The sequence below is a fragment of the Gossypium raimondii genome, chromosome 10, assembly GCF_025698545.1.
Source record: "Gossypium raimondii isolate GPD5lz chromosome 10, ASM2569854v1, whole genome shotgun sequence".
Lineage (NCBI taxonomy): Eukaryota > Viridiplantae > Streptophyta > Magnoliopsida > Malvales > Malvaceae > Gossypium > Gossypium raimondii.
In genome coordinates, this window is record NC_068574.1 from 34,247,503 (window position 1) to 34,258,045 (window position 10,543).

At 35.4% G+C, this 10,543-nt stretch overlaps 1 non-coding gene across 1 annotated transcript; it reads left to right on the plus strand.

Annotated features, from left to right (window-relative positions):
- Positions 1–1,131: 1,131 nt before the first annotated feature.
- On the plus strand, positions 1,132–1,235 carry LOC128034303 (small nucleolar RNA R71). The gene has a single exon (XR_008190432.1). It is a non-coding gene; the product is annotated as a small nucleolar RNA R71 (small nucleolar RNA).
- The last annotated feature ends 9,308 nt before the right edge of the window (positions 1,236–10,543 follow it).

The following is a 10,543-nucleotide window of genomic DNA, read 5'->3' on the forward strand; positions in this document are numbered from 1 at the left end:
TTTTTAGACAAGATATCCTTCATGAATTTGACGTAGTTCGACATCTTTTCAAGTGTTTCTACCAACGAAATGTTGATATGAAGTTGCTTTAGTATGTCTAGAAATTTCTTGAATTAGACTTACTACTTCTAGTTCTGAAGTATTTGAGGGTAAGGAGGTGGAGGATTCTTTATTGGAACTGGTTGATTCATCTTTTGTGGCAATTCTGCATCTAACAAAGTTGTTAGTTTATCATAATTAACTGGTTTAGAAGTTACCTTATCAGTTACTGTCTCAACACTCGGTTGAACTTCCACTGAGTCTTGAGCATCAGCTAGTTCTTCCTCAACTTTGACAGTGTTGGGCTCTAATGTCTTTCCACTCCTCAATGTCAATACTTTACAATGCTCCTTCCAAGAATTTCTTGGATTTTTCGGATCACTAGGCAAAGCACCTTGTGGACGGTTTCTGAATTCAATAGCAAGTTAGCCTATTTTGGATTTCTAGGTTTTTCAATGTGGCTGCTTGGCTTTGGATTAAGGCATCATTTTTGGCTGTGTATGCCTTCAATAAGTTTTCTAAGACATTGGAAGTTTTAGTTAGATGTTTCTTCTGAACTTGTTGGGTAAAAAAAGATGGCTAGGTCGGTCTAGGTTGGGCGTAAATGCTACTGGTTCCAACCCCTTGGTTACTCCAAGAAAGGTCAGGGTGGTTTCGCCAATATGGGTTATAGAAATTGGATTGCAATCCTTTCCTTCCTTGATTATGGTTTTAATTACCCATGTAATACAAGGATCCTAGGTTTGATGGACATTCTTCAAACAAATGTCCTTCCCACAACAGACACAGGCTATATTTTCAAATTGATTGGGTGGCTGAGCTGCAAAACTATTACACTCATTACTGGTAAAATATTTAAGCATTTAAGAAACCTGAGATGCAAGTGAAGTGAGAGCATCCACTTCATGTAATCCAGTGACTCGTCTTCCTGATGCTACTTGATTGGTTGGCCATTGATAATTATTGCTGGCAATCCTCTCAATTATTTCATAAGCCTCATTATAAGACTTTGAAAGGAGAGCACCATTAGCCGAAATGTCCACTACCATCCTCGTGTGAGCATTAAGACCATTATAGAACATCTCAATTTGGATGCAATGAGGGTACTTCCATAATAATTCTTTATACCTTTCCCATGCCTCATACAAGGACTCATCATCCATTTGCTAGAAAGTAATAATCTCATTCCTCATCTTAACATTCTTGCTACGCAGGAAATACTTCATGAGGAATCTTTCTGCTAACTCTTGCCATGTGGAAATGGAATTTGGTGGCATGAGGTCAACTAGGCTCGAGCTCTATCACTTAGCGAATATGGGAACAACTTTAATCGTAGTGCATCTTCGGGTACTTCGGCTAACTTGAAAGAATCGCTCACATCCATAAACAGTCTTAAGTGAAGATGAGGATCTTTGGTAGGCATTCCACTGAATTGGGCCACTATTTGAAGCATCTGAAACATGACTGGCTTCTGATCGAACTATTGTGTCTCGATTTGGAGTTTCCTAATACTCGGATTAAGATAATGATACACTGGCATGGCATATTGTCTTAGATATCTATCCCTATTAGTAGCAATAAGGATAGGATTTTGGGTAAGGTATGCTCCGTTTCCTTGGTTTGGATTTTCGTAGTTCATCTCTTCCCTCCTTCTCTGACTTGCTTGTCTCCTTCGTTGCCAAAAAGTTCTTTCAATATTAGGGTCTATGGGGAGTAAATTGATAATTCGAACAATACTCATAAACACCAAAAACAAACACAAGAACGATGGAAATGTGCAAGTGTACACAACCGCCGGCAACGGCGCCAAAAACTTGGAATGATGGAAATGTGCAAGTGTACACAACCGTAACAAGTAATAAAGTGACAAGTAAATGTCGAGTTATCGTACCCACAAGAACTGTGAAAAGAGTTATTTATGAATGCAAATAAAAACACTTTGGTAAAGAAAAATATTTTGATTTTGAGGAAGTGATTAAAAACTAAATTAACCTAAGTAAAATAAATAAAATAAAAATAAAAGTTCCAATGCACGATTTCAAAAGATGATTTTAATCAAGATGACATATTTGTGTTAGATTAATTACACTTCTTAACTTAGAATTACTAAACTCATGTTCATGTTGTTACGAATAAATTTACGGCAACTCGGTAATTTGCTAACTACTGTCATACATACTTATTAAATTAACTAATCTCTTGAACATTTCCCAATGCCAATTCAAACATTTAATCAATCTTCATAAGCACATAAAAGATTATGTGAGGTAATAATGTATTCCTACCTTGAAATAGCTTAATCACAAAAATCCTGCAAGTTATGCAAGGCTAATGTATCGTCTAATACCGTCTCTAATTTAACCCTCTGCTACCTTCAAAGATTAAACATAAGTATTGTGTCAATTAATTACAATTTCAACACGATTAAATAATTAATTCATTAGTTACCTTTCAATTATAATGCAAGAATAACTTACTAATGATTTAACTTAATCAAACAACTTACCAAGGCCTATAACAACACAAACACAATTTTAATAACTTAAGTGGACAAAATGTAATCAACCTAACACGAATTAAATTTAAGACATATTAATTAAATTAAACATATTAGCATCACAAGTATTCATAGACATATTCATAACAACAATGAAAATTAAAGGATAGGGAACTAGAATCAAATCTGGTGTTTCTTAGTAGCTTGACAGTTAGATCTGCTCCTCCTTCTCCACTTGTTCTTGTTGAACTGAGGCTTCTACAAGCACTTGTATGCTACTTCCAATGGTGGTTGAAATGCTCTTTTCCAAGAGGGGAAATTGGAAAAGGAATGGAAGGGAAGAAGAAGAACAAATGAAGTGTTTTGAAGAGAGAAAGTTAGAGAAGTGAAGAAATGAAAGGATGAGAGGTGTGTTTGAAATGAGAATCCAAGGGGGTATTTATAGGTTGGAGAGGCTGCTAAGAATAGCAAAAATCATCAGCCATAGACTCTCCCATGGCCGACCACACATGTGGCAAGTTTGAAGCTTTCAAACTTGCTAAATTTAGCTAGGGGCAAATCTACAAAGGCTTGAATAGTGGAGGGGTTTGAATGCAATTTTAAGGAAGCTTCAAGGATTTTTTTTTTGCAAGTGAAATAATCAGCTAAACAATCTGATTGGGTCAGGATGTAGGATGGTTTTGGGCAGCCCATTGCTCGGTTGGATTGGTCTTCTCGGTTTAGCAAAACTGGGCCTCCTTTCATAATTAATTAATAATAATTATTTAACCCAAAATAAATTGGATGAAAATTAAAATTAATTATATTATGAATTAATATTCATAATTTGGACTGTCTTAGGCTGAAAAATTAATTCGCTTCGGTGCTTCAAAATTATTTATCAGTTTTTTGCTTCCAGCAGTGTCTACCGAGCCAATTTTTGTCCTTTCTGTGAATCTATCAAAAACAAATCAAAAATTATTATAAAATTAATTAAAATTCAAAATGTTAATAATTTAAGTATAATTTAGTTATTTTATAATTATTATATATTTTTTGACAAGAATTAATACGAAATTGCATGAATTTGAGTTACAAAGGGAATGAAAAAGTTTGTATAGTTTCATGTTTCCAAAACATAAGAAAGAAAACAAAACTAAATCTAAAGAAAGAAACTAGGTTAATGAAAAGTGTCATTAACATGTGCCAAATGAGCCTTTTTATAGCTTTCTAGTGGCCGTTGTCCTTAACCCTAGGTCAGCTGACCAAAATGCCCCTGCTACCTTTTTTATTTTTTGTCCCAGAGTCGATGTCATGACACACCAAGACCTGTGTCGTGACATAGAAACCAGTATGCTCCTCTGCAGCCATCTCCAAGGGTTTGTCGCGACACCCTCAATCTTTGTCATGACATCGAAGGTAGACTTGAGTTTTTTTCATTCTGGTCGACCCTTAAGGTTAATAAAAGACTCAATTTGCACATTTTATTGAATGTAAGTAAAACTAAAGAAACTGAACTAAAATGTAATGAAAATGCTTGTATTCAAGCTCTTTAAGTGTGAAAACTAGTTTAATCTACTAAACCGAGTTATGGCAGATCACTATGGCAGCCAGGTATGATGGGTAAGACCATAGATGTAATAGTCCATGGCATCATGAGGTAGTACGTCAAGATGGCGAAGCAGTATAAGACCATGAATGAAAAACTCCATGGCATCCACAGAGATAATCTGCTAGGATAGTAAACACAGAACAAGTAAGTCTTCCAAGACAGTAAACATGGAACAGAGATAGCCTGTTGGAACAGTAAACACAAAATAGAGATAGTTTGCTGGGACAGTAAACACAGAATAAAGTAAGTCCATCAAGATAGTATACACATAATAGAGATAGTCTGGCGGGACAGTAAACAAGGAGTAAGTCCAAGGGGATGCAAATAACAATGAAGGAGGGTATAAGACCATAGATCGGCTATGACAACCCTAGACTCTACCATAGAGTAGATGCAATAAGCCCGCCAGAACCTCAAGTGAGGAGTATGGGCCTATGGGCCAAGAATGTAAAACCACACATGTGGAAGAAGAGGCAAAAGAAAGCATAAGTATGGCAAACGAACCTTAAGGAGTCTGCCAAAAGTGATGAAAGCCAATAAGGCATGGGTGAAGACCTAACAAAAATTAAAAGACAATAGAATAGTAGAGAGCTGACCTATTCATGAAAATGAATAGTGGAAATATCTGAGGATTGCAAGCAATGATCCAAAATGAAAAACCATCAAAGGGAGATCAATAAAGTTGTACCCGAGAAAAAAATCTCGTGAAAAAGGAAGGAAATCTCTTTCCTAGGATAAGAATACTATCCAAGGGACTGTGTATCTATTAATACTAATCCTCATTGAGGGAAGTCTAGTATGGGTACATCGCAGAAAGGATAACCCAATAGGAAGGAAACAAGTAAGTAATATGACAGTCTCGCATAGTCTGGAATGATAATCTATGGGTTCGCCGAAAAGGTAAGAGCTACAGTAAGTCAACACAACACAAAGTATCAAGGAGTCCTCTTGGACTAAGGTGTGGTTAGAGAGAGTCTGCGAAGGACTTCTACGAACATGTCCACCAAAGAAGGTATATCCTAACAATCCTAGGATGAATAGTTGAAAAGGATACCACAGGGGTTCATAATGGGAAGTCAGCGAACATCCAAGTCAATTTAAGTTCGACGAACACCCCATGTAAGGGGGAAAGAGTAAGGAAGGAAAGATGAGAAGTAAGGAATGGATTCACTAATATAGTGAAGCATCTAGGATACAGTCAAGTGGAGAGTTCAAATAGAGGAAGGTCTCATGGTGATCCAAGTAGCTTGGAGGATCAGGTGGAGTCCGCCACCTTGATAAGGTAAACTTGTCACAAGTGAACAGGGAGTAAATTTATGCTTTATTCATCTTAGATTTGTTACCCTCATACAATAGGGTTAAATTATGACGTAGTAAAGGAACTCAATAAGTTCATTCAAACTTATGTAGTTGACTGATGTTCGAAAGATTTGCGAGGTTGATCGAGGACTCGGAGAAGAGACCAAGCTAGATAAAAAGAGATCAAGGATCATAAGAATTTTAGAGTCATGCACATAGGAATGGGGAACTATTGGAGGCTACGCCTTAGGATCAATAACAACGAAGACAAATAACCTCCCTAGAATCTGGATTTTTAAGACAGATAATCCTTAGCAATATTTTAAGAGTTGTACTGTTAACAAATAGTTTTATTCGAAACAGAAATTTAAGAGATTAAGTATTCGTGGCTTAAGGCCTTAGATGTACAAATTATTATTTTAAATTTCATTATTATATTTGTTTTATTATTAATCGCTTTATAGTAGTTGTAAACGAAAAAATATATAGGATTTTTCCTATATAATTCATCACCTTTTACTTAAAATTGTTGTTAAAACCAAGTAATTTTTAATAAATTAATGAAATATGTGAAAATATGAAATTAGGACATAGACATTATTAAAATGTGATTTTATGTTTTATTATATAGTTTTCATGCATAAAATGGCTTATTTTATATTAATTTAAGCATATTATATTTTTAAACTATGAAGTGGGCCATGCATGATTAAATTTAATAATAAAATATAATGTTATATTTTAATAATTCATTTTAAATATTTCATTAATAAAATTGGGTTTAATTAATGAATTAAATTGATTAATTAAAGTGGTTAAATTAATTCATTTGGTCCTCTAAACTATCTGCTATTTTTGAAAGGTCTGAGAGTTTTATTCTAATTGCAAAACTGTCCAAAGTGGGGACCAAGTCAACCCAATTTTTGGCTGCACAAGGCTGATTATAAACCAATTTTTGGTTTCATTACATAAGACCCTTGAAGAATTAAAGAAATCAGAGATTTACCTGAAGGCATTCAACTTGACCAAAAATTAAGGAAAAATCAGCCACATTTCCTCAATTCATGGCCGGCCACTCTTGGAGGAGGTTTCAAAGGATGGACACTCCTAATTTTAGCAAACTAGCTCCCTTGCCTCACCTATAAATAAGAGCTCATTTCTAACTTTTTCAATCATCCCTCATCCCTCTCATCTCTCATCCTCTCTCTCAAATCTCTTAGATCTCACACCTATCATCATCCTTGCATAAGGATTTTAGCAAATTAGCCTCATAAAGAGCCCTTGGTCGGCCACCTCGGAGAACCATCAGCAAAGGAGCAACGCAAAGAAGCGAATGAGCCTCGTCAGTCAGAGTCTTGGGTGACAGCCACTCTGAATTGGGTTTAATCTTTCTTTTCTTTAATTTAATTTCAAGATGTTCGCTATGAGTTCTATGTTCTTGTTTACAACAATGATAGCTTAAATTTTATTTAAGTTAGGATGATTATTTTGATTAAATAATATTTATGTGATTCATGCTTATAATGCTTGTGCCTCAATCGATCATGTTTTCAATTAAAATCAAGTTTGTATTTTATTCATACGTGATTGAAATGCACCTGAATTAGCTGAGCGATCCTAACCAGAGGACAGCTAATGGACGCATAATTGAAGTGTGCATGCTCAATTTAGATCCTAACCCGATTAAATTGTAGGCTGCATAACAACCCTAACCAGGCTTTGTTATCTGCATAGTTTTTAAATTTGTGTGATTAAATTGTTTCAAACCTAACACGTGCCTGTTACCTCACACGAATGCTAAGAAATCCTTGGTAAATAAGGATCAGTAAAATGCGTATTTACTAAGTAAAGGATTCCGAAATGACCTAATTTGGTTTCCAAAACTCATGAAAGATAGAGTTGCCATGGAATGTTTTTCCGAATATTATTAAGCATGATGATAATAAATTAAGTTTAATTAAAGTAATTTTCCTAGTTTATTTATGTTATAATTGTTGCAAATTGTGTTTAATTTTACTAAAATCTATTTCATTCATATAGTTTGCATACGTAGGATAATTTGTATTAGGGATCATTGCATTTAGTTTAATATATTTTAATCACCACTTCTCAACTATATTGTGTTTTTATTTACCAAATTGTTAATATAATTTTACAAATTAAGTGACTTAGCGCAAATACAATCCTTGTGGAGACAATAACTCGATACTTACTTATTACTTGATAACGACTGTGGGCACTTGCACACACCAAATGGGTCAGTTAGCTACGGAGTTACGTATTAGACCATAAGGAACCTTACCAAGCGATACTGAGAATACAAGAAATTTGGGTAAAGAACATATCAAGGTAGTGGCATTGCGAAGTGGTAAAATTCTAGAACCCCGATTGATTGATGTCGAAGATAAACCCGTTGAGAAGAGTCAACCAAATGTTGAAGTTCCTACACCAAAGGAATTAGAATCAGCAAAGTCTGACAAGGTAAACCCTGACCTAGTGAATTCAGATATTTTAACATCTTCTTTGGATACAGATTTACCTACTCAGAAAAGTTGTCCGGTTCAACTGAAAGTTCCATCACCTCCATATCCGCAAAGATTACAGCAACACAAGCAGAAACAGGAGGTGCAATTCAAGAAGTTTTTGGATGTTCTGAAGTAGTTACACATCAATATTTCGTTAGTGGAGGCTTTAGAAAAAATGCCAAATTATGTAAAGTTTATGAAGGATATACTGTCCAAGAAAAAATGACTGAGTGAGTATGAGACTGTTGCTTTGAAAAAGTAGTGTAGTGTGTTCTTGCAGAACAAACTACCACCAAAATTAAAAGACCCAGGAAGCTTTACTAGACCTTGTAACATTGGTGAATCTTACTGTAGTAAAGCTTTGTGTGACTTAGGAGCGAGTATCAACTTAATGCCTAAGTCTATTTTCAAGATGTTAGGGATAAGTGAAGTAAGACCTACAACTGTGACGCTTCAACTAGCGGATCGATCTTTAGCAAATCCCGAAGGAAAGATTGAGGATGTTTTGGTAAGAGTCGATAAATTTATTTTTCCTGCTGATTTCATTATTTTAGATTTTGAAGTAGATAAGGAAGTACCAATTATCCTTGGGAGACCTTTCCTAGCCAGGGGAAGAATGTTAATTGATGTGCAGAAAGGTGAACTCACAATGCGAGTTCAAGTCGATCAGGTAACCTTTAATATTCTTAAAGAAATGAAATTTCCCGATCCGACTGAGGAGTGTTCAGTTATGGAAGAGATAGAAACCTTTGTTTCTTTGGAAAGTAATTTTAAAGAAGATTCATTGGAGAAAGCTTTAGATCTTGACCATTTGGAGTATGAAGAAGGTGAAGAAAACATGGTTTTCATGAAAGCCAATTCGAGAAATCATATTCAATCCACATGGTTTGAACCGTTAGAGTTGGAAGTCAGAGAATTTGTGCAACCCAAGTTGTCAATCGAAGAACCCTAAACTCGAACTAAAGGTACTTCCTTCCCATTTGAAATACGTGTATTTAGGTGATTGTTCTACTTTTCCTGTGATTATTTCAGCGGAACTGACAAAAGATTAAGAGGAGCGATTAATTGTTGTTCTAAAGAAATTTAAGAAAGTAATTGGTTGGACCATAGCTGATATTCGAGGTATAAGCCCTTCTTTTTGCATGCATAAAATCATTTTAAAAGAAGGTGAAAGAGCTAGAATTGATAGGGAAAGGAGGCTCAATCCTATTCTGAAAGAAGTTGTGAGAAAGGAAGTGATCAAATGGCTAGATGAAAGAATCATCTATCCTATTTCAAATAGTTCGTGGGCAAGTCCGGTGCAGTGTGTGCCGAAGAAAGGTGGAATCACGATTGTTGAAAATGAGGGTAACGAGTTAATTCGAACAAGAAATATTACCGGTTGGAGAATCTGTATTGATTACAGAAAGTTAAACAAAGCCACTCGGAAGGACCATTTTCCGTTGCCTTTTATGGATCAGATGTTAGATCGACTGACAGGTAATGAATTTTATTGTTTTTCAGATGGTTATTCGGGATATAACCAAATAGTTGTATCCCCAGAAGACCAACATAAAACAACCTTTACTTGTCCATACGGTACGTTTGCTTTTAGGCAAATGCCTTTTGGTTTATGCAATGCACCTATAACTTTTCAACGATGCATGATGGCAATATTTACTAATATGGTCAAAAATTTTGTTGAGGTTTCAATGGATGATTTTTCTGTTTTTTGTAACACTTATGATATCTGTTTGAGTAATTTGGCTAAGGTACTAAAGAGATGTGAAGAGACAAATATTGTCCTTAATTGGGAAGAATGTCATCTTATGGTCAATAAAGGAATTATCTAAGGTCACAAGACCTCAAAGAAAGGAATTGAAGTTGACAAAGAAAAGGTAGACGTAATTGAAAGATTACTGGCCCCAATTAATGTGAAAGGAGTCAGAAGTTTCTTAGGCCATGCCGGTTTTTACCAAAGGTTTATCAAGGATTTCTCGAGAATTTCTAAGCCGTTGTGTTTGTTAGAGAAAGATACAGTCTTCAATTTCAACAAAGCATGTTTGGAAGCTTTTAAAGATCTAAAGAATCGGTTAATTACAGCCCCAATAATCGTTACACCTGATTGGAACTCACCTTTTGAATTGATGTGCGATGCAAGTGATTATGTTGTTGGAGCTGTAATGGGTCAAAGAAGAAATAAAGTATTCCACCCCATTTACTATGCAAGTAGAACCTTGATCGGAGCCCAACTCAATTATACGGTAACTGAAAAGGAACTATTTGTTATAGTTTTTGCTTTTGACAAATTTCGTTCATATCTTATATGTACCAAAGTTATAGTATTTACTGACCATGCGGCCATTAAATACTTGCTCACAAAGAAAGATGCAAAACCAAGGCTAATTCGTTGGATACTTTTACTCCAAGAATTTGACCTTGAGATCCAAGACAGAAAAGGTGTCGAAAATCAAGTAGCTGATCATCTGTCGAGGTTCGAGCAAGATATGGTAACCTAGTCTGGTGTGCGTATCAACGAGAATTTCCCAGTTGAGCACTTGTCTGAGGTAAGTCGAATTCATGGAATACCCTGGTTTGCTAATTTTGCCAATT